The sequence below is a fragment of the Triturus cristatus genome, chromosome 6 (assembly GCF_964204655.1).
Source record: "Triturus cristatus chromosome 6, aTriCri1.1, whole genome shotgun sequence".
NCBI classification, from domain to species: domain Eukaryota; kingdom Metazoa; phylum Chordata; class Amphibia; order Caudata; family Salamandridae; genus Triturus; species Triturus cristatus.
This window is the reverse complement of record NC_140589.1, coordinates 559023554-559047843: the sequence shown is the minus strand read 5'-3', so window position 1 is coordinate 559047843 and position 24290 is coordinate 559023554. Positions and strand designations below refer to the sequence as shown.

The window sequence follows — 24290 nt, the reverse complement described above, 5'->3', positions numbered from 1 at the left end:
ATCGGCCAATATAACATCTAGAACAAGACGATTTTGAAGGGTCACAAGCCGGGTCGCCTGAAGCTCAACAGTGATATTAGTCAATATCCCGGCAGTGGTATTGACCACTCCTTCCACCACCTAATTTCCTTACTAGTTAGGATAGGGCCCCATATAGGTAGGACCCCTTTCATAATATCTACGAAGTGTTGGGCCGGGGTATCTGTTTGATCAGTGACATCATTATCAGTGGACGTGGATAACAGACTTCTTTTGTTCAGTGAATGGGACTTGTGATAATCTGATTGGGCAATATAAACAGGAGGATAGAGGAAGGACAGATAACACCTGCCTGACCATCCCCTGGGAAGCCAGGTGTAAGCATTTTCCCCACATACAAAATATATGTTCGGGGGAGTCAATATTGGCGGACTACTAAAAGTCCGTAATCGGTAAGTGTAATTGCATCTGCTAAATCCCACGAACAAATGGCCGGCACCCTGGATACAAAAGGAGGATGACGTATTTAATACAGGGACTGGTATAATTTTGTCTTCTGAGACGTTGCGTTCCTGAAAATATCTGAAGTATTCGGTAAAATTGAAGGATACAAAATCTAATATCTCATCCCTTAACCAAGTATCATTCTCATGGTCCATGTACACATTTATGCAGGCTGTTGGATCTAAAGTGCCGTCAGTACCTTCTGCCTTTGGAGTGAACCCCTGATGCCTCTCTATGTAGGCCAAGATTAAGTCATAGTCTTTCTCTGAGAACCTGTGTGCGTCTACAGTATAATGCTCGTATATCATAGACAACAATCTAAACCAAGCTTCACAGCTCCCTAAATGTGACAACGGCATTGAAATAAACAAATCATGTTTATGCATTACTGAAGGGAGGAGGCCACATACCCAGCAATCGGTAACATTCGTGGAACTGTGGGTTTGATGCAACATTTCTATGAAGGCATTATGTACATAAGTCTGGCGATGCCTCTCTTTATGAGGGGCCAAAGTCTGAAAATGGTGTTCCTTAGGAGTGGGGGTAGATAACACCAGGGTATGGACTGGGTGGCGGAATTCTAGATAAATGAACAATCCTAAAAATAATAAAAATGACACAGCTATTATAGAAATAAACACAATTTTAGCACGCAAACTCCATGTTGAAAACATTGGTAAATATGGGTATCTAGGGCGAGGGATTATGGGACGTTCTTCTTCAAGAGCAAAACGAGCAATGGAATACATTCTCACTAAAAGTCCAGTTCTAAGCTCGGGAAACAAAAAGAGTTTACAAGCAGTCCAATCTGCCGGAGGGTGCTTCTTTCCTGTGTCCGTGTTAGAGCCTCACAGGCAGACTCTTAGCATTCCAAACAGTGAAAACATAAAAAGAAAAAATCAAGGGTGCAAAAACTTCTTGCGTGGGAGCTGCACTTGACGCAACTCTGGTCGAAGAGGAAGGTTACCTGGGCCCCCTTTGCTATCAGTGTCTCTACCTTCTTTCTGAACAGGGCTATCACTTAGAGTTCCACGCCCTCCACGAGTTCAGTCCAGTGTTTATATGATCCCTAGGTCCCTTAGCTTAAATTTCTCCTTTTATTGTAAGCTGGACCGGGGGATCTCATTCCGTTTGCGGGGCCGCAGGTGGTATCGAGTGTGACCAGGGGTTTCAGGATTCATGAACAAGATGGGCACAGTGGGATCAGATAAGGAACAAGGTGTGTGGCCCTCCTGGTCACGCGTTTGGTCCCCAGGCAGGGCCTTATCTGCCGCAGCTGACCCCGAATTTATGTCCCTCTCTCCCTGCCCTTCCGCTTCTCCGTGGGCATCGGGGGAGGGTGGCTCTTCGGTGTCGTGCTCACCTCTGTGTCGTACGTTGTCCTCCTGGTCCTGACAATCCTCGGGCAAGGGAAGCGGGACACGCTTCAAATGGGAAACATGGATCCAATGCTGTCTCCCTTCGACCTTTACCGCCGTCCTTGTGGCCAGAAGCACTTGATGTGGCCGGGTCCAGCGGGGTTCCAAGCTCGACTTCCGCTGATAGTTCCGAATTAGGACCCACTGACCTGGCTCGATGCTGTGTCCGGGGCCCTCCGGCAGAGGCTGCAGTACTGCTGAAATCTGTTGGTGGATAGAACGGAGATTTTTAGTTAACGCATAGAGGTAGTAGGCTAACATAGGATACTCAATATCCCTGAATGACTTGGGCCGGGGCACCCCCCATACATTGGCAGGTCTCCCAAAAACCACCTCGTAAGGGGAAATCCCACTCCGAGAATGAGGGATCGTTCTTACAGACAACAGGGCCAATGGTAGAAGATCAGGCCATTTCAAGCCGGTCGTGTCCTATAGTTTGGCTAATTTTAACTTCAGGATGCCATTATATTTTTCAACTAGGCCTGCCGATTGAGGGTGCCGCGCGGAGTGGAACTTCTGTCGTATTGACAGACCCTTACATACATGTTGAACTAAATTGGCATTAAAGTGTGTCCCATTATCACTCCAGATTACTCGTGGTAACCCATATCGGGGAAAGAACTCCTTTATTAAGGCTCTCGCAGTTGCTATAGCTGTGTTTTCTCTAGTGGGGTACGCTTCTACCCATTTACTGAAGGTACAGACTACCACCAGAACGTATTTGAGGTTGTTAACCCGTTCCAGCTGTATATAGTCCATTTGGAGTACCTCGAAAGGCAAGGTGGGTGGGGCAAAACTACCCGACAGAACAGGAGTACCACCCCCCGGGTTATGTTGAAGGCAGACCATACAATGCTGGACCAAATTCCTGGCCGTTTTTTGGATATTGGTGTTGTACCATACAGGGTCCAACATTGCACAAATGCCTCGAACCCCGACGTGGGCGGGACCATGTGCCATGGCCACCACCGCATTCACAAATGCATTCGGTAGTAGCCATCTGCATTTTTCTGACAGGTCCGTCCAACACCCATTCTCGTCTAAACGCCCCACCTGCTCCTGCCAATACTGCAGTTCCTCTGGGGTGACCTCCTGTTGCAATTCTTTCACACTATCTACAGTGTTTCGAAAAATGTCTGCTTCTACCATCCTTCTGCACTGACTAACCACAAACATGGAGGGGGTATCGGACTGGGCAGTTTCTTTAGCGATCTTATCTGCAAAAGCATTTCCCTTCCCAACATTATCAGTTACAGCCTTATGGGCACTACATTTTACAATAGCAAGGGCTTCTGGCAAAGGTAATGCAGCCAGCAGTCGCTCGACCAATTGTCCATTCTTCATCTTTTCACCATGGGATGTAAGAAACCCTCGTTCTGCCCACAACCTCCCAAAACTATGGGCTACACCGAAAGCGTATTGGCTATCGGTGTAGACGTTCAGCCTCAATCCCTTACCCAATTCACACGCCCTTAGTAGTGCAATTAATTCAGCCGCTTGGGCTGAATGATATGGTACTTTGGCCGTCTCGACCACGGTCAGCAAGGTGGTAATTGCATAAGCCGCAACCGTAGTACCGTTGGGCAATCTAAAACATGAGCCGTCAACATACAATTCCCCTTGGGGTTCCAATAAAGGGGTGTCTGTTAGATCTATCCGGCCCTTTGTTTCTTCTTCAGTCCGAAATATGCAATCATGTACATCCTGGCCACTTTCTCCTGAGGGGAGGGGTAGCAACGTGGCAGGATTCAGAGTGACGCATCTCTTGATCGTTATGTGAGGTGCAAACAGGGTCAATTCGTACCCCGTAAGACGCGCACTGGTTAAGTGCTGTGTCTGTGTCCTGTTTAACAATACATCCACAGCGTGTGGTACCATCACTGTGAGATCCGTATTTAGGACTAGCCCTTCCGTTTGCCTGATCGCCACCGGTACAGCGGCCGTGGCTCTTAGGCAGCTGGGAAGCGCTCTGGCGACATTGTCCAAAACCGCCGAAAAATATGCACAGGGTCTTTGCTTACCTCCAAAGTCCTGTGTTAACACTGAAAGCGAACAACCGTCCACCTCATGCACGTAGAGCACAAAAGGCTTCCGGTAGTCTGGGGTGCCAAGCACAGGAGCAGAACATAAAGCAGCCTTCAAAGAAATAAAAGCCATTTGACACTCATCAGTCCAGGGTAGGGGTTCATGCACATCTTTGGTGATTAGATACAAGAAAGGTTTAGTGATAAGGGAGTAGTTAGGGATCCATTGGCGACAGTAAGAGGTTATACCAAGCAAAGCACGGACATCACGTTGCGTGCGAGGAACAGACATGTTAGTAATGGATGCAATACGCTCCGAGGTCAATCGCCTTCCCTCCTTCGACAGGAGATGACCGAGATAGGTCACCTCCGGTCGGCAATATTGGAATTTTGACAGTGACACCTTGTTACCATGTCTTGCCAGATGCTGTAGTAAATCCACTGTCGCCGTCCGACAGCCCTCCTCAGTATCAGAGGCCACCAGGAGATCATCAACATACTGGAGTAATACATTACCTGGCGGCAAGCTCAACGTGTCTAGTATCTTTTTCAGTGCCTGCCTATAAATACTGGGGCTTTCTGTAAACCCCTGGGGGGCGCGACAGAATCTGAAGCTACGGCCCCCCAATGAGAAGCCGAAAAGATAGCGGCTATCTGGATGTATAGGGATACTAAAGGAGGCATTCTTCAAATCTATTACTGAGAAAAATTGTGCAGTTGGAGGAATCATCGTCAAGATGGAATTAATATCAAGTACCCCAGGGTACTGGGGTACCACGATCTTATTGATCTCTCGTAGGTCAATCACAAATCGATAGGTATCAGCATAATCAGGAGTCGGTTGTACTGGGGCTCGTTTAAGAATCGGAAGAATAGGGCTATTACACGTGTTAGAGGCCGTTTCTTCCACTACTCCGGTTTTAATCAAATCCTGAATGATAGCCATTAGAGCTCGTTCCCCAGCAGGGGCAATTTTATACTGGGGAATTTTCGGCAACTGGGCGTTCTGTTTCAGGGTAATTGATACTGGGGAAATTTGCAAATGGCCCACATCGGTGTCTCCAGTCGCCCAGAGGGTTTTCGGGATGCACGCCAGTTCTGGTGGTAGAGATTCAGTTTTAGATAAGCATTGCGTGGAGAGGGGTGAAGGGTGAAGGGTCTTGTATGGTCAGGTAAACCCCCTCCGGGGAACAATAGATGCGAGCATGCAATCTTTTCAATATGTCCATGCCTAAAAGGTTCTCTCCACACTGGGAGGTCAAAAGTAAAGGTGAGTTTATTGATACCGACCCCAGGGTAAGGGGAAGCGGCTGTGAGATGGGGCTTACCACCGGAGTTCCAGAAAACCCCACAGACACATTATTCTGGCCAGACAGAGCAGCCCCCGGGACTAGGGCACGTGAAACAGAACTGTTCATGGCCCCTGTGTCAACTAGGAACTTACCTGATGCGTTCAATAATCGTGCATGGACATAAGGTCCAGCTTGATCAATTGGAATCGACACCTGCCCCTGACTCTGTCTTTGGCTGTCCTATGCTTGAGAATAACCTGATCCCTCGCCTGTCATATAATCATCATTGTAATACTGCTTCCCCTGACCGTGATCAAAACAATTCTGACCCGTCTCACCTGTCGCCGAATGCTCTGGTCTCGTAGATCCTCCTCGCTGTCCACCAAAACGTCCCCTTCCCCGTCCTCTCGGGATACTGTTCTGTTCATATAATAACGGACACTGGGCTCGCCAATGCCCCTCCTGCTTACAGAGGGCACATTGATTTATGCCCAAGTCTGTCCGTCCTGTCGTCTGTGCCGGACCCGCCCCTCTTGGAGCAAAATTCTGCGACCCTCGCCCTCTTCCCCGTCCTCTCTCTACTTGCTGTAACAATACTCTAGTCTTCAAGTCCTTCGACTTCTTTTCTGTCCTATCCTTGTTTTCATTCTCACGATGTTCGTAATATTGAGCCATACTCAATATTGTCGAAGGGGTAGTAGTTGTCCAGGTGCTTTCAGCAGCCTGTAATCGAGCCGATACCTCCGGCAGCAGATTGGTCACAAATCGATTCACGAACAAACGCACCCCTCCCTCAGTGGCCAGGTCCTGTCCACTGAAGTCAATGAAAACTCCTTCAAATCTCGTAAAGAAATCTGACACACTCTCATCCTTCTTCTGCTTGCAGGCCGTCAGCTTATCCCAATCCACTTTCCGGGGAGGGATCAGCGAATGCATATAATTTATTATCCTATCAGGAAGAGCCAATATTTCCGCCCGGGGCTTATTCCCCGGTTTACGATCTCTATCCCATCCCCGTAGCTGTTCCCAAGTTCCCCCAAATTCGGTTGCATGGTCTTGATCGTGTACCTGGCGCCAAATGTCCACCGGTACTAATAAAGCGAAGAATAGTTCAATGTCCGCCAACGTCATTACTGCGGAGGAAGCCGCTTCAGTAAGCTCTTTGTAATACGCGGTAGGATTCTTCCTGGGATCTGGTAACTGACTTTTTAGTGACAACACCTCACTTCGTTTCCAGGGGGTATACACCCGCGCCTCCACTCTAGGACGAGTAACTACCCCGAGGGCGTCTACCACTTCCGTGACTTCTGGATGGTAGATGGGGTGTACTTCCCGCATAGGGTACTGGGATAGCCCCGTAGGATTAGTCGACTGCAGACGGGTTCTATACGCCACCAGGGTCTGCACATTCCCATACACTTCTTCTGGGGTAAGGCGGGATTTATGGGCTTGCGTGACGATATCGTATAGTATGGCCGGGGCCCTTCCCTCCGTGTGTACCTGCTCCCATAATGATATAAGGCGGTTCACCATATGTTCTAATGCATGCTGCTGCATTACCGGCTCATAATCTCTCATGGTACTCCAAATATCTGATAATGAATAAATAGGTTGCCGCATCCATTGGGATGCCTGTACAGCAATAGTGTCTTTTTCTTCGGTTCCCAAAGCCGAACGAGTAAACAACCTTTTACCCTCAGCTAAGGGAACCGGACGTGTCGGAGTGGTGGCAGCTGCTACTGGCGTAGTACTCGCGGAGGAGGAGGGCAGGACAGAAGGGGAAGTCATTGACCCGGATGGCAGCTGTGTTGTCCCAGCTGCTGCGGCTGTTAATAGTGCTGGTAACATAGTAATCACCTCCGACACGGATGTGGACAGTCGGGAGAGTTCTGTCAAAGGAGAGGAACTGAGGGGAGCCGGAGGGGCTGAGGCCCCCGAGGTTCCTAAGGACGCAGCCGTGGCCGGAGCCGAGACTCCGGCCACCTCCGGATACAGCCGTTGAGGCACATAAGGAGGCGGTGGCCGTATATCCAATAAGTCTTCTATCTCATCTTCAGCATTGGGTCGAGACACATAGTTCTTATCTACCTTCAATCGGAATTCACGGTTCATACAGTCTATTCCCTTTTCTGCTCGAGACCTATCATAAGCTATGGCCTTCTGAGTCACATTCTGTCCTGCCTTAGCCCTGGATTGCTTCTCCTCCCTTAACCGCCGCTGCTTGGATTCTTTCAGCCACGAACCCAGGGCATCAAACATAGCCTGGCGGCTACGTCTGGAGAACAGTTGTTCCTGTAAGAAAGCAATCTTTTTCTCATCAAACGAGCCAGTCTTTGGCCATTGCAATTCTTCGTTACTTTTAGTATATTTATGCCACAGAGTACAAAACAATAAAGGGGTAATTCCATGCTTCACATACATATAGTGGCTAGGACTGCCTTCCGGCGGGGAAGGCTGACTCTCAGCCAGCCGAGGGTCACCTGTCCGACAGCAACAGCTGAAACAATTCAACTTACTAAAACAAGGCATGGTGATTGGTTCAATACAAACACAAATGACATAAACCACAACCAAAAGTTACAACCCTGACCGCCACCTCAGTGAGCCAGTCCCACACTAATCCATAATGTTTCCAACAATAGACATCCCTGACTACACCATAGATCCTCTCACTGCCTTCCTGGTTTACCACTGAGGCCTGTCCCGGGGAGGTCTACGCCTCACCGCGGGTATGTCTCGTGGTTGCCCAGCTCGGGTCGTGAGTCTCCCAGGTGCAATCGGGCTACATTACGCGCGCGGTTTATCAAATCAGAGAAAAGGGCCCATCAAGTCGTACCAATTGTACATGTACTTTCAAATCAATGCCCAGCCATACCAATCGGGCTTCAAACCAACAGTGGCACCGCTCTCCAGCGCCTGCCTCAAAATCAATGCACCGCCCTAGAGCCTGTGCTTCAAATGCAACTACACGCTCCACCTTGCGTGCTTCAAAGTCAAAACGGGCACTGCTTATAATCAGTGCTTCAAATCAAAATTCTACTCACCGGGTGCACCCTGGTACGAATGTCCGTTCTTCGCTGCCAACTCCTCTCGACCAACACGGTCCGTTTCTTGGGTTGAGCCCGTAGGACCCCGGTGAAGGGTGACTAGCAGCAGAGGGCATCCCACTCGAGTGCGTGGAGCGAAACCCTCGAGCTCGTTCTCCGCCCACCCGGCTAAGACGCCCTCAAACCTACCACCCGATTACGGGGGAGGTCAGGCCCTATCACGGGGTCCCTTCGTGGTCGCCAACTGTTGTATCCAAATTTTCATCTCAAGGGCCACACTTACCGATGGCCCGCAATGTAAGTCAAATAATGAGCAGTTGGCAACGTAGAAGGTTCAAGCGTTTATTGGCCAAACAGAAAACTCTACATAGAGGAGCCTCATCGATCCTCACCCAAGAGGTGCGCCGAGGAAGACTGCTGGCTCCTTGACAAACTCATACTTTTATACATTACAGAGCAACATACAAAGCCTTACAAGTGGAAAAGTACCAGCCCGTCCAGGCGCTCCTAATGGAGCTCATCCTATATCTAGTTTCAGCGATACAAAAAAGGCTACTATCTTTAAGAATAGAAGGTCGGCCGGGTGACTCCCTTCTCGTCCCAGGTTCAGAAGGAATTTTGCTTGGTACTCCCTTTCAGCAGATGTGACCTTGCTTCTCGGTCATAAATACAATTCAGCCTGTCTTCTAAACTGGTGTGCGCTAAATGAGGAAAATATGGGCTCAGGGAACCACGTGATCGTAGTTCCTACACGACGAGAGAGTTAAGGGCCAAAATGGCCGCGGTCCTGTTTTCGGCCCTTTTCGTCGTACTAACTTATAATGACGAAGAGGGGCATTATTACGGGACTAAATAAAATAAGCTAATTTTAGTTACGCTATGCTAATCATATATTTTAATTTGAATCCTACAAAGTCACAACCAGAAAGGTTGACCACAAGCAGTTTCACAAGCAAAGTCTGAGGCAGATAAAGTGAAGCCAAAACACACAAAAGGTCAACCCAATTTATAGAAATAGAGTAAAATTTAATAAAAATCTCTAGCGGTGAGGGCTTCCAACTGGTGTGCACAATACAGGATTATTGCTATATCAATTCAATGTTATTAATCCAATCAATCACGCTCAACCTTCTGTAGCCGACCGCTGCAGGACCACCTCCAATGAAAAATACCACAATGAAGGGAGCGCCGTATTCAGTAATCAGTATTTGCAAATGCAAATTTGTTCCTAACTGATTAAATTAAAAAGACAGATTTCCTTGAATCCACAGATCCACAATTTATTGCACGTCACTATAGGATAGTGTTTCCACAGCGATTATGACAGTTTATCAATATTGATTGACAAGCAGTTCATCCACAGAAGTTTCAATTAAATTCAGTCAACGCGTTTCGTCCAACGTAAGACATCATCAGGGCTATAGTTCAGTGTTCTTTCTGTGTAACTTCTACCTATCACGCAAATTGTTCTGATTTTGATTTAGATTTTTCTTCTAAAATATTGGTTTCCAAAATGCCTTGAGCACCGTATTTCATTAGGTCATCCGTGCCTGCTAAATTCCAATCAGCAGTTCTTACATATATCCTCATCCAAATTCAACAACGATTTCCCTGTAAACAGCTATCACAGTGGTCTTGTAAAATCATCTTACTTATTGCTGTCATAATTGTTGTGGAAACACTATCCTAAAGTGAAGTGCAATAAATTGTGGATCTGTGGATTCAAGGAAATCTGTCTTTTTGATTGAATCAGTTGGGAACAAATTTGCATTTGCAAATACTGATTACTGAATACGGCGCTCCCTTCATTGTGGTATTTTTAAAATGTAATAAATTATTTGAGACAAAAATTACAAAAATCCAATCAGTGGAACTGGGGATATGCAATTTCAAATATTTGGCTAAAAATAGTGCATAGAAGCACAAAATGCAAACTTTGGTTATATGGTCACACAGGACCGAGACAAAGTCACAAGTTCAGGCCCACCGCGATGGAGCGTGGGCCGACCATAGGGACCAGGTTAGGCTCGCGGACAATTATTCCTTATGTCTTTGATGGGGGGTGTTGCGCCGTGGAGCGGTGATTCAGAGGAGTAATGCAGGGTCCTGCACTGAGAGGTGTCACGCTACCTCCATTCCAATGAGGGCTGCGGTGAGAGGTCCCCGCCAAGTTGAGTCGCGCTGCGTTGATTCTGATGAGGTGGTGCAAGGGATGCGATGAGAGGTCCGTGTTGAGTTGTGGTGCGCTACTTCAGTTCCGATGAGGAGCTGCGAGGGCTGCATCGGGTTGCATTGTGCTGTCATTTCTGATGGTGACCACAGCTGGGCTGGCAGGGTACTTTTATCCCCACTTCCAAGGGTCTAGGACTGCGGAATCACCACTTGGGAGGGGTGTGCGGGGTTAGGACTCACAGCAGACAGAGTCCAGGGGCAAATTTAAGATGGTTGCTGCCTTTTCTGTCCCTAAGGGTCTGTTAAGAGGCCACCCAACTAGCCCTTGGAATCACTCTGATGGTCCTGGGTTCAAGGTGCAAGTCCAATTCTTCTTCCTCAGGTAACAGGGCAGGAGAGCAGTACCTCTTGCTGGCAGAGCAGCTGAACAGTCCTTCTTACAGCAGGGCAGCAGAGCAGTCCTTCTGCGCCTTCCATAGGTCCAGAAGTGATCTGAAGAGTTGGGTCTGAGGTTCCAATATTTATACCTGTTGCCCACTTTGAAGTGGGAGAAGCTTCTGGAGCTGTCACCTGCAGAGGTGCCTGGAATTTCCTGCCTAACTGCCCTGGTTCCAGTCTGTTTGGAGCACAATAGTCTAGTGTGAAATCCTTTGTGAGTATACTGGGCCAGTGCCTTTGTAGTGCAAGTGTGGCAGGTGACAGCACCTCCCCTCCATTAAGCCAAGATGGCCCATCCTTCCAACATCCAAACCCTCTATTGTCATATCGTCTGGGAGGAATACACTAAGGCCAAACTGCCAGCCACACCTAGTCATGTGACCCAAGAACAGGTTGCAGGAACCAAATGGTTAGGACACTGCCAAATTTCTAAAAGTGGCATTTTCAGAATTGTGACTCAAATTCTGACTTTACCATTTAAGAGGGTTTTAAATTACAATCCCTCAGACACCAAACATGGCATTCCTACCTGCTTCGAATCAAGAGTTATCACTTATTAAATGTAACGAGGTAACCCAATGTTATCCTATGGGAGAGGTAGGCATTGCAGTAGTAAACAAAAAAAAATTTGGAGAGTTTTTAACTACCAGAACATGTAAAACTTAAAGTACATGTCCAACTTTTAATTTTTTTAGTTGCAATGCAGGGTAGCATTTTTTTTTTAAACATTCTTTTTATTGCCATTTAAGAATATGAGCATACATACATCACTTGCCGTGAAAATGGGTACTTCACATTAGCGGACAAATAGACCAACGTCCATATAGAGGGTACATATATGCCTTGTTCCGTGCGGAAGTGGTCTGTATGGTTGCAAAGCAGTGCCTGTAAAGAAAACTGGGGAGGAGGACCAAACTGGGGAATGCCATGGAGTTCTAGGTGATGAGTTCTATGCTATGTCCCAAGTCTGCCATTGCCCGTCCGGCCATATAGCTGCCGCCCATCTAGGGGGGGGTGAGTGTGTGCACCATCCGGGATGAGGAGCCGTGGGGTGCATCAGGTGAGCAGAGGGGGGAACTCAGCTGGCCCGGGGGTGGTGCGGGGGGACACTGGGGGGGATCCCCCACTGCGGAGACTCGGACCGTGTGAGGCGGTGTGGCGTCGGGGGTATTCATGTCGGCCACCAATGCAGCTGGGGTCTGAGATTGTCTAAATTGGTGTAGTAGGAGCGCCCACTCTAAAGAGACTGGGGTTTTACAGATGCCTTTAGCCTCCTCCTCTCGTATTGCGTCCTCCTCCGCAGCAGCCCATTTAAGGACCGCCCCCACCCAGGCTGCAAGCGGAGGACCAGTAGGGGATCGCCAGTGCATTGCTATACAGCGTTTGGCCAATAAGTGGGCCAGGAAGACGAAGCGCATCGACACCTTGTGTCGTTTTCTCCGCCCTAGGATACCCAGCGCGCAACCCTCCCAGGTAGTCAAATGGGTCAGCCCAGTGAGGTCCCTGAGTGTTGAGTGGATAGAAGTCCAATAGTTCTGGATGCCCGGACAGGTCCAGAACATATGAAAGAAGGCAGCATCCTGCGTCTGACAGCGGGGGCATAGAAATATAGTGTCGGGATAAAAACGTTGAAGGCGCGCTGGCGTCAGATAGGCCCTATGGAAAATGTGAAACTGTATATTCTTAAAACGGGCATTCCTGGATACTTTTTTGGGGAATTCTATCGCTCTGTCCCATTCGCTGTCGTGAAATGGTCGTCCCGTCTCCTCCTCCCATAGGGCTCTGAGATGCACCAGCAGTGGGGGTGTTAGGTTCCCGATTGATTTATACAACCACGTAATAAGGTGTCGACCCCGTCCCATTTGTAAGAGTGTATGTAGGACTGGGTGTGTGGGAGGTTCCCCGTGCGTGAGGTCAGCATATGGTCGAAAGTGGCTGAGGAGTTGACGGTGAAGCAGGAACTGGCCTGGGGGCAAATCGTATTCCTCCATGAGCTGTCGGTATGGCCTGAGCTGTCCCTCGTCAAATAACATTTCCGCTTCGACAATGTCTCTCGCCGTCCATTCCCGAGAATGGCGGGTGTGAAGAATCTGTTATTTCTGGGCCAGCCGACTAGCGGTAACGATGGTGTGTACGGAGGGCAGCGCGGTGCCATGCGGTGGATACGCTGCACGCATTTCCGGGCAATGTCCACCTGCAGGGGGTAGGTTCGCGTGGGACGGGAACCCGGCAGAAGCAGGCGTCGCAACTCGGGCAGGGGCACAAATCCCGCGACAGTGCAGGTCTCAAGCAGGCATCGCTCCGCCGTCCAATATGAGAGCCATTGGAGCTGCGACTCCAGGAAGTAGGCTTCGAATGAGGGCGCCCCAAGCCCCCCTTGCGTCGTGGGCAGTCTTAGCTTGGCCAACGCGATTCTGCGCCGTCCCTGCCCCCATATCAGAGAGCTGAGGAGCGTATCTAAATCTTTGAAGAAGGAGCGGGGGGAATCACTGGGAGGTTGGTGAAGTAGTACAAAAGCCGCGGGACCAGTATCATCTTTGCCAGGGCTACCCGGCCAATCGGCGCTAACGGTAGACTCCGCCAGAACCCAATGGAGGACCGTATCCCTGCTAGTGCCCTCCGATGGTTCCCCTCAAAAATGTCGATTGGGGAGTGATATAATCGAATCCCGAGGTATCGGGGACCCTCCGTCACCCAGTGCAGCTTCCGGTCGCCGATCCAGACCTCCCAAGAGGGGGCGTCCGGGTGGAGGGGATAGACCATCGATTTGTCCCAGTTCACCCTCAACCCAGAGGCCTCCGCAAACTCCGAAAGGGCGGTCTCAACAGCGGTGAGATCCGCCGTCACATCCCGTAAATATATGAGAAGATCGTCTGCATACATGGATACACAGTGCGTGACATCCGCCAGTGGGATACCCCAGGCCTGCCCATCCCCGCGGAGCCGGATGGCCAAGGGTTCTACCGCGAGTGCGAATAAGAGGGGCGAGAGGGGGCATCCCTGTCGCGTGCCCCGGTGTATCGCGAATTTCGGGGAGATATAGCGACCAAGGCGGATCCGGGACGTGAGATTGGTGTAGAGTAGGCGAGTACAGGCTATGAGTGTGGGGCCGAGGCCCGTCCGCCCGAGGACTGAAAAGAGGAATTGCCATGTTAGGGTGTTGAACGCCTTTTCAAGGTCCAAGATCAGACACGCTGCGTGCGGGAAGCGATCCCCAATCTGATCCTGAATGTGAAAGAGGCGCCAAATGTTATGAGAGGTATTCCTCCCTGGGACAAAACCGCATTGGTCCGGGTGTACTAACGGGCATATGATTTGAGAGTATCTATCCGCCAAAATTTTTCCCAAGATTTTACAGTCAGCTGTGAGCAGTGTGATGGGACGGTAGGAGGCGAGGAGTTGAGGGTCACGGTCGGGTTTCGGAAATGTCACAATCACAGACGTTCTCATAGAGCCGGGCAGTTCGCCAAGTCTAAGCGCCGAGTCTAATACCGCTGATAGCCGAGAGGTCAACTGTGGGGCAAAGGTGGCGTAATATTCAAGTGGGAGCCCGTCAAGGCCAGGGGCCTTGCCGCGGGCCATTGCTCGTACCGCACTTGTAATCTCAGTCGTTTTTATCTTCGTGTCCAACCCCTTCCGGTCTGCAGAGGCAATTCGGGGAAGGGGGAGAGGGTCGAGGAAGTGGTCGATGGCCCCGGGATCGAGAGACGTGGGAGCGGTGTAGACTGCCGAGTAGTGGTGATAGAACGCCTGGAGGATCTCATCTTGAGACTGCACCAGAGTACCCTGGGGGTTTATGATGGCAGTGATAGGCCGGACTTCGGTATCTTGCTTCGCAAGCCATGCCAGGAGTGTGCCCGACCTATCACGTTCCCGATGCATACGGTTTGCGTAGGCTCGAAAATTGTGACGACGCAGGTCCACGCACGCCACTTGGTGCTCCGATTTGGCGTGGGCGACCTGAGTTACTGTCGCCACTGATTGATCTGCGGCCTTAGTGGCCGGCAATGCAGGGGTGCATTATATGTATTAAAAAGGAAGGGTTACGTCTGGTAAGCGGTTTAGTTTGTCAGGTTGAAATGCCAGTTTAAAACTACACACAGAGGTTACAGTGGCATGACTGAAACATGTTTAAAAGGCTAGGGTGGGTGGCACCATTAGTGCTGCAGGACCACTATTTGTATTTATTAACTGATCAATTAATTAAAATCATTTCAGTAAAAACAATCAGCGTATAAAAGCTAAAAGCCATGATACTACATCTGTTTATCTTACATAAAATTGAGCGCCCCACCCCTGTGCCAACACGATCGCCCCTCCCCGGGAATTATAGTCAGTGCCGTGTGGCCTTGCGCGCTTTCATGAAGTCCCCTTTGAGCCTCGCTGGGTAAACAGCTATACAGGATAGTGAACATCGCCTCTTACATTCCTTTTGGCCCTCGCTGATGTTAGCGCTGTCATTACACAGGCGGGCTAGGAATGTTTAGGGCCGCTGAGCTTACTTCCACCAGATTTGCGGTACCCTTCACCAGAGTTTTGTTGCTTTCGTTAACAGCTTTTAGGGTAATCCTGATTTGATGGATGAATTTTGCCAGTCTTGCTAGTGTCGTTGTTTCGGTGGTGGATAGGCACAAAGCTGACACCTCACTGCAGGTCTCTAGTCCATTCGTAATGCAGATTGGATGCAGGAGTCGCCAGCGGTCGTTGTTAATGTTCGGGCAGCAGCATAGGAGATGCAGCCAGGATTCCCTCGTATAGGGGCATAGTCTGCAGTTTGTAGATTCCCCCTTACGGGCCCATGCGGGTTGAAGTCGGCAATTCCTAGTGTAGTTAGCCTCATGTAGAGTATTTTGCTTCCGGCCAGTGGAGTAAGAGCCTCACTTAGGTAAGGTTGTGCTTTGCCTGCTTTGTAGGAGTTATTCAGAGGATCTAGGTGGGTGCTTGAACGGAGAGATTTAATGTCCATATCAAGGGAGGTTTTTGCAGACTTGCTGGTTTATGGAGCTTTTCCAAGCGTTCAGGGGGATGTCCAGCCGCGGTGTGCTGTCTTCCTTGATTTTCAATGTTTTAAGCGCTTTTCCTAGGCTAATGTGCCAGGCCACGCCTGACCCCTCAAAGATTATTCTCAGGTGGTGTTTCAGGGAGTGGGCAGGGGCCCTCGGTATTCTTAAATATAACTTTATAATCTTTCCCTGGCATGTCGGGTCTGGCCTTGCTAAGCCTAGCTCCAGTCTTAGCCTTGCATTTCTGGCTGCCCTTGGAATATGGAGCACAGCTTAATATGCCTTTACTTAGTTATGGGCGACATCCAGTAGCCCGGGGAAGGCCAGGTGGCCGTAGCTAATAGCTGGTAGCAGTTTAGCTTTCAAAACCGTTAGTATTGGACTAGCTGATGGGCTGCTCAGGTGATGGCTTAATTGTTTTAATAGGTGTGTGACCTTGCTGGCCTTGGAGCTCAGTTGTTTCAGGTGGGCCTTCTCCTTGGCCCGCTCCATCAGCCAAACTCCTAAATAATTATATGCATCCACCGTGTTGATTTGTAGATTACCCATTAGCCATTGTGTTTTCTTCTTCCGATGGTATGTCCCAAAAATGACCACCTTGGTCTTTCCTTGATTGATTGTCAAGTTGTTGGTGTTATTGAAAGAGTTTAATGCATTTAGGGCTCTTTGTAGGCCCACCCTTGTATGATGCAGTATAGCTGTATCGTCGGCGTATTGTAGCACCAGCAACCTCACGCTTCCAAGTCTGGGAACTACTAGACTAGCTCCTTTTAGGGCCTCCCCCAGGTCTGATGTGTATAGATTGAACAGGATGGGGGCCAGCATGCATCCTTGCTTCAACCCATTCTCCATGTGTATTTTGGGGTACACTGTGCGGCCGCTGGTTTTAACCCGCACCCAGGTATCTTCGTAGAGGGATCTGATTGCCTTCAACAGGTTTGGTGGAATGTCCCAGTTTTCTAACTTCCACCATAATCGTTTGCGGACCACTTTATCGAAGGCTGTGCTATAATCAACGAAACAGCAAAAAAGTGGTGGATGATTCTCCAGGGTTGCCTGAGATGATAAATAAGTCAGTGCCAATACATTGTCCGAAGTTGATGACTGTGACCTAAAGCCGATCTGGTAGAAGGGTATTATGCGTTTCTCTTCGGCCCACTTCTCCAAATCCTTCAATGGTACGTGAGCATATGCTTTTGCTTCAAGGTCAAGCAGGGCTATAAGCATGTAGTTTGATGGTTTGAGTCGATCCCCTTTTTTGAAAATCGGTACCAATATTGAGCCCTTCCAAGAATCGGGGTTTGTAGCTGCCGAGAAGGTGTGGTTATAGAGCGGAGTTAGGATTGCTGACCAGAAATCAGATGCCGATTTGAAGACCGAAGCTGGGATCCCGTTGGGCCCTGGCGCCCCATCATTCTTCATGTTCTTAATAGACTTAATGACCATTTGAGGGTTTGTCCATTCTGCTCGAGTACAGTATGCTGCCGCCTGGGATCTAGTTTCCATTGGCGAGTTGCCTGCGCTGAGAGTCATGTCGCCTGGCTTTGCACTGGCTAGCCCGGCTCGTCCTTCTCCGTGGCTGGTACCCTCTGTGCTGGCCGTGTTAGTGGGTGCGATTACATATAGCTGCTTCACGTAAATCATATAGTCTTTTTCGGCTACGTTATTTTCTCTCAGGCCCCTCAACTGCTCAGCTGGTTTATGTGTCTCCATAGTCCTGCAAGGTTCTTTTGCTTGAGCAGGGAGAAAACTCTGAGCCATTCCCTTTCTATGTTGGCTTTTTTATGTTCCCATATTTTTTTCCTTAGGGCTGCTCTCAATGAAGTCTCTGATTGATCGCCCCCTCTTTTCTTTGTTGCGAGCGCCTTACGCAGGAGCCGTTTGCTGTCTTGTTTGCCTTTGTTTGACCAAATGCTTCCAGATCTTGTTTGCCCTTTGGCCCTGGTGCAATGGGACTGGGGGTTCCCGAACTTTGCTAGTAATTCCTCAGCAATGTTTACCCAGCCTTTTATGGGAGAGCATGTAGGGGACAGATGTCCTTCATGTTTTTGTTCCAGCCATGTTTGGAGGGTGTGCTCTGTCCTGTCGGACCATTTTATCCTCCTCAGGACGGTGTGTCTTTCCTCCCCTAGTGAACCGCCAATAAATTGGAGGCTGTTGGCTGACTGGACTTCCAGCTGGAACACCGCTCTCAGTGGCCTATGATCACTATCCATCCGATCTTCAACTACAAAATCTTTCAATCTGGCCACCATCCCTTCGCTGGCCATGATGTAGTCGATCCTTGACGAATCCCGGAAAGTGGATAAGGGCTCCCATGTGTTTGAACAGGCTTTTTTCCATGTGTAGGTTGAGGTCAGTTTGTGATTGATGAGAAGGTCTTGGAGGGGTGCTGGCCTACCTGGTCCCTGAAGAGAGGAGTCGGCTTTATCGAGGTCCTTCAGGTTGAAGTCCCCGGCTAGAATGACCTGATGTGATTGATGCTTGAATAGTAGGTCGTCTATTATATCAGTATCCCCAGCTGATTTTTCAAGGTGATCTGCGCAGGATTAATATGACCTACGATCTGTAGAGCTTGCAGCCCTGGTGAGTTCAGGTTGATGTCTGTGGCTTTGAGGGCGCATTGGTGTTTAATAAAAACTGATAGTCCACCCGCTGGTCTGCCAAAGACGTTCCTTTTTATAGCTGGGACAAAGTGCTCGTGGAACCCAGCCAGTGGGGTACTGGACAGCGCCCATGTCTCTTGGAAGCAGAGTATGTCCCCGGTTTCCAGGAACTGCTTCAGGTTTTCGTTTCCGTTGATTTTGCCAATCCCTGCTAAATTCCAAGGAATTATGGTTAATTGCTGCTTGCTGGAAACTCCTCTCCCGGCCTCTCCCCTGCCGGGCTGGTGTTCTCGGCTGTTAGGAGTGTTGCGGCATCCTTCCTGGCAATCCGGTATAGCCGGGGGTGGGGGAGGCTACACGAATGTCACAATGGTTATTTCTGCATAAAATCCTAATGCTTATTGAGTCCCTGGGGCCCAACTGACTGCCGCTCCGGGAGCCTGCGATGTTTGTCCCGTGCAGGACCGACCAGGGTGACTTGCCACAGTTGATTGATGCTAAGACGTGTGGGTATTTTGGGTGCAGCACCAGCTGGACGTCTATGTGTGGTGTTATTCAAGATGGCTTGTTGAGTTTCTTTGTACTTCAAGCCTACCACTGTTGAATCGCCATGTGTGTTTCCCTTCATGCTCCGAAATTCCACCCATTCTACCTCCCCCGTTTGAGTCTTTTCTAGGTTGCCCAGATGTTTGAAGAGGCATAGAATGTTTTTCCTGTGCAGGATATCATGCTGTCCCGTGCTAAGAAATCTCGGAATAAGGATTACCTCGTGGGCCGCTGTTGTTGCGCCCGATGGTTCGGGCGCTTTTCCCCTTCCCAAGGCAGGCTCTGCCAGGGTTGTTCCTGTGCTCGTACTTACTTGGCTGATTGTGACTGATCCTGCTTGGGGCCGATTACTGTATCCTTGCTTGTCCCTAGAGCCAGACTGATGCCTGAGATGTGGCATGTTTGTAGCATCCGGCCACAATGAAGCTGTTTTCGCCTCTAACTGAGGAAGTGTGTCAGGAAGTACCAAGCTTGTTCCTGCAATTGCGTTGTTGTCTGTGTGCTGATTTGGCCTTGCAGGTGGCTTTTGGCCCATCGCACTGAGGATGATGGCTGGTGGTGTGTGCGTTGACTGGTTTCCCAGAATCCGAGGCCCCACAAGGTCCTTTCTCCCCCAGTTTTTGGATGTAAAAATTGGGTATGGTGGAGTAACTTTGGAGGCACCTTGGTGTTCAGTAGCTGGAGATGTTTCCCTTTTGTTTTTGTCTTTTTTAATTGCTTCTTCAGCTTCTTTTTTGCTCTCCTTGATAGATTAGCTCCATATGTAGCCACTGTACCTAAGGAGTGTTCCTGTGAGTCTGTTGTGGGGGTGTTGCTGTCCCCTCTACCCCCATTGTTGGAGCTTTGTGTGTCTTTGGCTAATTTGGAGGTGCTGATGGGCTTCTTGGTCGTGTGTGCTGCGTCATTGCCCTGTTCAATTTTTTCCATCTGTCCCGGTGGGGCCCCTGCTGTCTGTCTTGTCTCCGAGAGATGGCTGTTGAGCACCACCCTGCCAGCTGTGTTGCTTGGAGTCAGTGCCTTCCTGCAACCTTTAGCGATCTCCATTATTTCTACCAACACCTCGGGGAGAGAGGCCCATTTCTCCATCAGGGTAGAACAGCAACACAAGCAGTCCCCCGGGTTGGAGGTCAGGTACTGGGAGAGCCTGTTGTCTAGGACCTCTACCCTGGATCCTAGGTTGGCCAGGCGGCCTGCAATTGCCTGTAGGAGATCAATTTGTACTTCCATCTTAGTTGATTGCCATAGCAGGGGTTTATTGGTGTCGCTGTTTGCCTCTGTTGGGGGCCTTTTCTCTGGTTCCGCATTATCACTGATGTCGCAGTCATAATGGTTTGCTTTTGGATTAGGGACCCATGGGGGTGCTGACGCTGGCTTTGGTGTCCACAAAGGGTTCGGTGTTAATTTGAGGGTTCTTTTGATCTTTTGGCCTAAACTGTGAAGGAACAAGGCTGTGAGCTCCCCCACCAAGGGGGACGTTAGGCCCAAGGTGACTGGGTAGGACCGTGGACTCGTGGACTTTTAGTCTGTTATCTCTTGTGGAGGCACGATGGTTTCCTCTTTCTGAGTGACTAGCCATGGGTGTCGGATTGATGGAATTGCGCCGTTGTCACTATGATGCCGGCATTTTCAATTGAGGCTGTGTCGCTAGTCTTGCTGACCACGGAGTTGTGCCCCTTGTTTATGGGTGGATGACTGCTGGGCCTCGGCCTTTTGGGGCTGCTGTCCTGGGCCCCACTTGGGGCATAAGGTGTTGCGTCCTGGAGGGTGCTGTGGTCGGTACATAGTGAGTCATTTTTCCTGAAGAAGTATCGTATAGACCCCCTATGTCCGGTGTCTTGTGGCATTCCACTGGGGCAATCCGTTAATGATTTACTCCTCATTGACCTTGTTGCCCTTTTATTGGGGGGGTGGGTGGTAGAGATTTCCTCCAGGATCAACTGTTGTCTACCCTTTTTTTTGGGACCCATTTGCTTTTATTGGAAAAAGTGTCACTGGGCTTGGTCTTCCCAGGTCCCTTGTGACCCTTATGACCCTTGTGAGCCTACGTGGCTTAGTCCTGCTCTTGCACTGGGGTAGATGTTAAAGTGGCAAAATTGCAGTCTCCTTTTGTTGGACTTTGGTTAATCGCTGATCTTTGCTCTTTGGTTGATCTTTGATCACGGGATACAGTTGAGTTGGCGCCTTTTGAAGCCTTAAAGGTTGCCCTGCAAGTCGCCCTATATCATGTGTCTTGGTTGTGCCTTAGGGCTTGGGCGTGCGTGCTTGTATCCCATCCACCCCCTGCTGTGTGGTTAGCTCCCCCCCCCCGGGTAAAATTCAGGACAGCGTGGGGCAGGGAGCTAGGGAAAGGTGGTGCGTTAAAGTTGGCGTAGAGATGGCATGGAGATGAAAGGTGAGAGAGGTGGGCGGATAAGTTGGGCGAGCGAAGGCGGGTTATGACGCCTCCAAGAAAATGCCGAGGGCTCACACACTCACCGCGGCCGCCGCCTGCTGTCCGCCTGCGCTCCTGATGCGCAACTGATGCCGCTGCCTGGCCCACCCACGTGCAGCCACTGGTTCAGCCTGCAACGATGAGGCGCCTCATTCCGGCTCGAGCTCTGGCGGGTCAGGCTCACTGGCGGGTCGCACCCGCTCCAACTCTGGCGCTCCACCTGCCCGCAACCGTCTTGATGATGCTAGCCCCCCCTGCTCAGCCGGCGCAGGAAAGAGCTGGAAGTGAGAGCCGTGTCAGAGCTGGAGGCAGGAGTCTGGTCCGCACCGGACCCCCCCGAAGCACCCGCACCCGCACAGAAACCAAGCGGGGGAGCGGTGGAATGGCATTGAGCGTAGGGCATTCTCCTGCTGTTCGAAGCTGAGCTCTCTGCTGCAGCTGCTGAGCTACGGTCGTCGTGAAACTCTAGCCTGGACTCAGTGCATGACAAGAGTGTTGTTTCCTGTCTTATAGTGCCCTTGTTAGGAGCCACTAGTAGCATTTAATTTACAGGCCCTGGGTAAATGCTGTGCCCCTTTATTAGGAACTTACAAGTAAATTAAATGTACCAATTGGGTATGAGCCAATTTTACCATGTTTAAAGGAGAGATCACAAGCACTTTAGCACCGGTTAGAAGTGGTAAAGTGCACAAAGCCCTCAAAGCTAACAAAAATGGGTGAAGAAAAAGGAGGATGTAGGCAAAACGTTTGTGGGTGCCCCTGCAGAGAGGGTCAGGTCCAACAGGCTGTGTATCTCATACAGGGGGTCTCCCATTAACAAATTCACACATAGTCATTCTCACAGGGAACAAGTGTCACACAGGCAGAGGCTCTCATACACATGCACACAATTGCATGTAGAAGGTCTCATTTATGGACTCACTTGCAAAACCTCTCACATACAGTAATATGGACTATGGGGCATATTCTCAAGGATCTAATGCCGAGTTATTGGCTCTTTATCGCAGCCAAAATCACGATAAGTTTATCGCCCCATTCACAAGTGGTGCTAACAGCTTATACCACCAATTTACCTGCGGTAGCATCCACAAAATACATCGCCACAGATGACCCTGGCAACTATAGCTAATGAGATGCAGAGTATGCGTTCCTGAGCAAAAATCTGCGACAATACCACACCTCAACATTCTCAACGACCAGCCAGATTGGCGATAAGACCACAAAACAGGCGATAAGGTGCGTTAGCAGCAGGAAATTAACACCTGTTCTGACCTGGTGCAAAGTCGGACGACAACCTGCACCATCAAAGGGAGCCCAGCCCAGAGCCACACATGAAGAACAACAGATGCCATGGAGCCACTGACCATGCATCCCGGAGCCCCAAGTGGACAACATCACCCACCGCCACCACACCCAAGACCACCCCCCCCCCCGGACCCTCCCTGGCCCCAACCTGGGACAACCACAGAGGCAGCTCAGACAAAGACAGCGGACCTTCAGGAAACGCACCAGCCTCACAGACCTAACACCAGACAATGTCAATGCCTCCTACAGGCTCAAAAGGACAACCATCCTCCGCATCCTGACCATCATTGGCCACAGGCTGACGGTACCGACACAGCGGACAACCAACATCCCACCTCAGACCAAGCTGCTGGCTGTGCTGCACCTGTTGGCCTCTGGCACCTCCCAACCAACAACCGCCAGAGTCGGAGGAGTCTCACAGCCCGCCCCATCCAAGTTCCTCACACCTGTCGTGGGTGCCATCATCAGCTTGATACCCTGCTCAGCTCTTCAGGTGCCACTAACTCAGTGCACCACAACTCATGGACCATTCTGGTTACATATTGGGCGAACACTGTACTTTCTCCGGCTACCAACATTATGCTTCACAGATGTTTCTGTTATGCTGGTGTTTTCTGTTTCCGCTTTAATTGTGATCACTGTTCAAGTTGTTGCCAGCACCAACGACTCCATGAGGACTGGCTTACACTCACCTCACACACATCCAGCACAGGCGTCACTGTACATGTGACCCTGGCAAGGTGTCAAACGCACATGCCCGTAGCAAGTTCAACAAACTATCTGAGTGTGTCCATGTGCTCATGATGTATGCATTAGGGCCCTGGGCCTTACAACATTACATTGTGCCATGTACAGCAGACGCAGCCCTGTCACCGCAGGCAGCGGGTGAGACCTTGCACATGTAGCTTTGTCGTCCCCCACTCAATATGTAAGAGGAGTGAACTGGGCCGGCGCACGCCAGTCCAGCATGGGGGTGTGGATGATTATCCTGTGGCTCTGGGTGTGGTTCAGTACTGGAAATGTGCAAAGGCATGTGTCTCTGTCACAGTGTGGGTCTCCGTTGGGGAGTGTAGGTGGTCCCTGATGGGACTTAGACACCCACGTATGTGATCTACTTCGGCTTCATTGAGGTAGACCGGCACCTGTTCGGCTACCCCCTTCTGGCAGTCTGACACTTGGCCTTGTAATGCGATGTGTGCTTTTGTGGGCTGCTGGGAGCCAGCCGTGGTGGTGGGTGCGTCCAGCTGCGTGGTCTGTGCAGGGGGTGGGGTATCCTCGATGCAGCTGGGCTTCCCTGCTCCTGGAGGTCGAGTGCCTAAGATGTCCATGAACAGTTGTAGGGCGTCTGTGTCGGAAGTGTGGAGGTCCTCTTCAGCATCACTGTAGAGTTGTCTGGTCTGCTATACTGGAGGTGTTGGTTGTCCCTTTGTAATGTGATGGGGAGATCATTGTTGACATTGTTTTGGCATGTATGTTGACGCATTGTTCAAGTTTACAGACAGACTGCATGACAATGTGCATTATG

General features: G+C 50.0%; 1 protein-coding gene across 1 annotated transcript in view; it reads left to right on the top strand.

Moving 5' to 3' along the window:
- LOC146817393 (uncharacterized) overlaps positions 1-24290 on the top strand; it is a 1110110-nt gene that overhangs the window by 638738 nt on the left and 447082 nt on the right. The window lies entirely within an intron of this gene.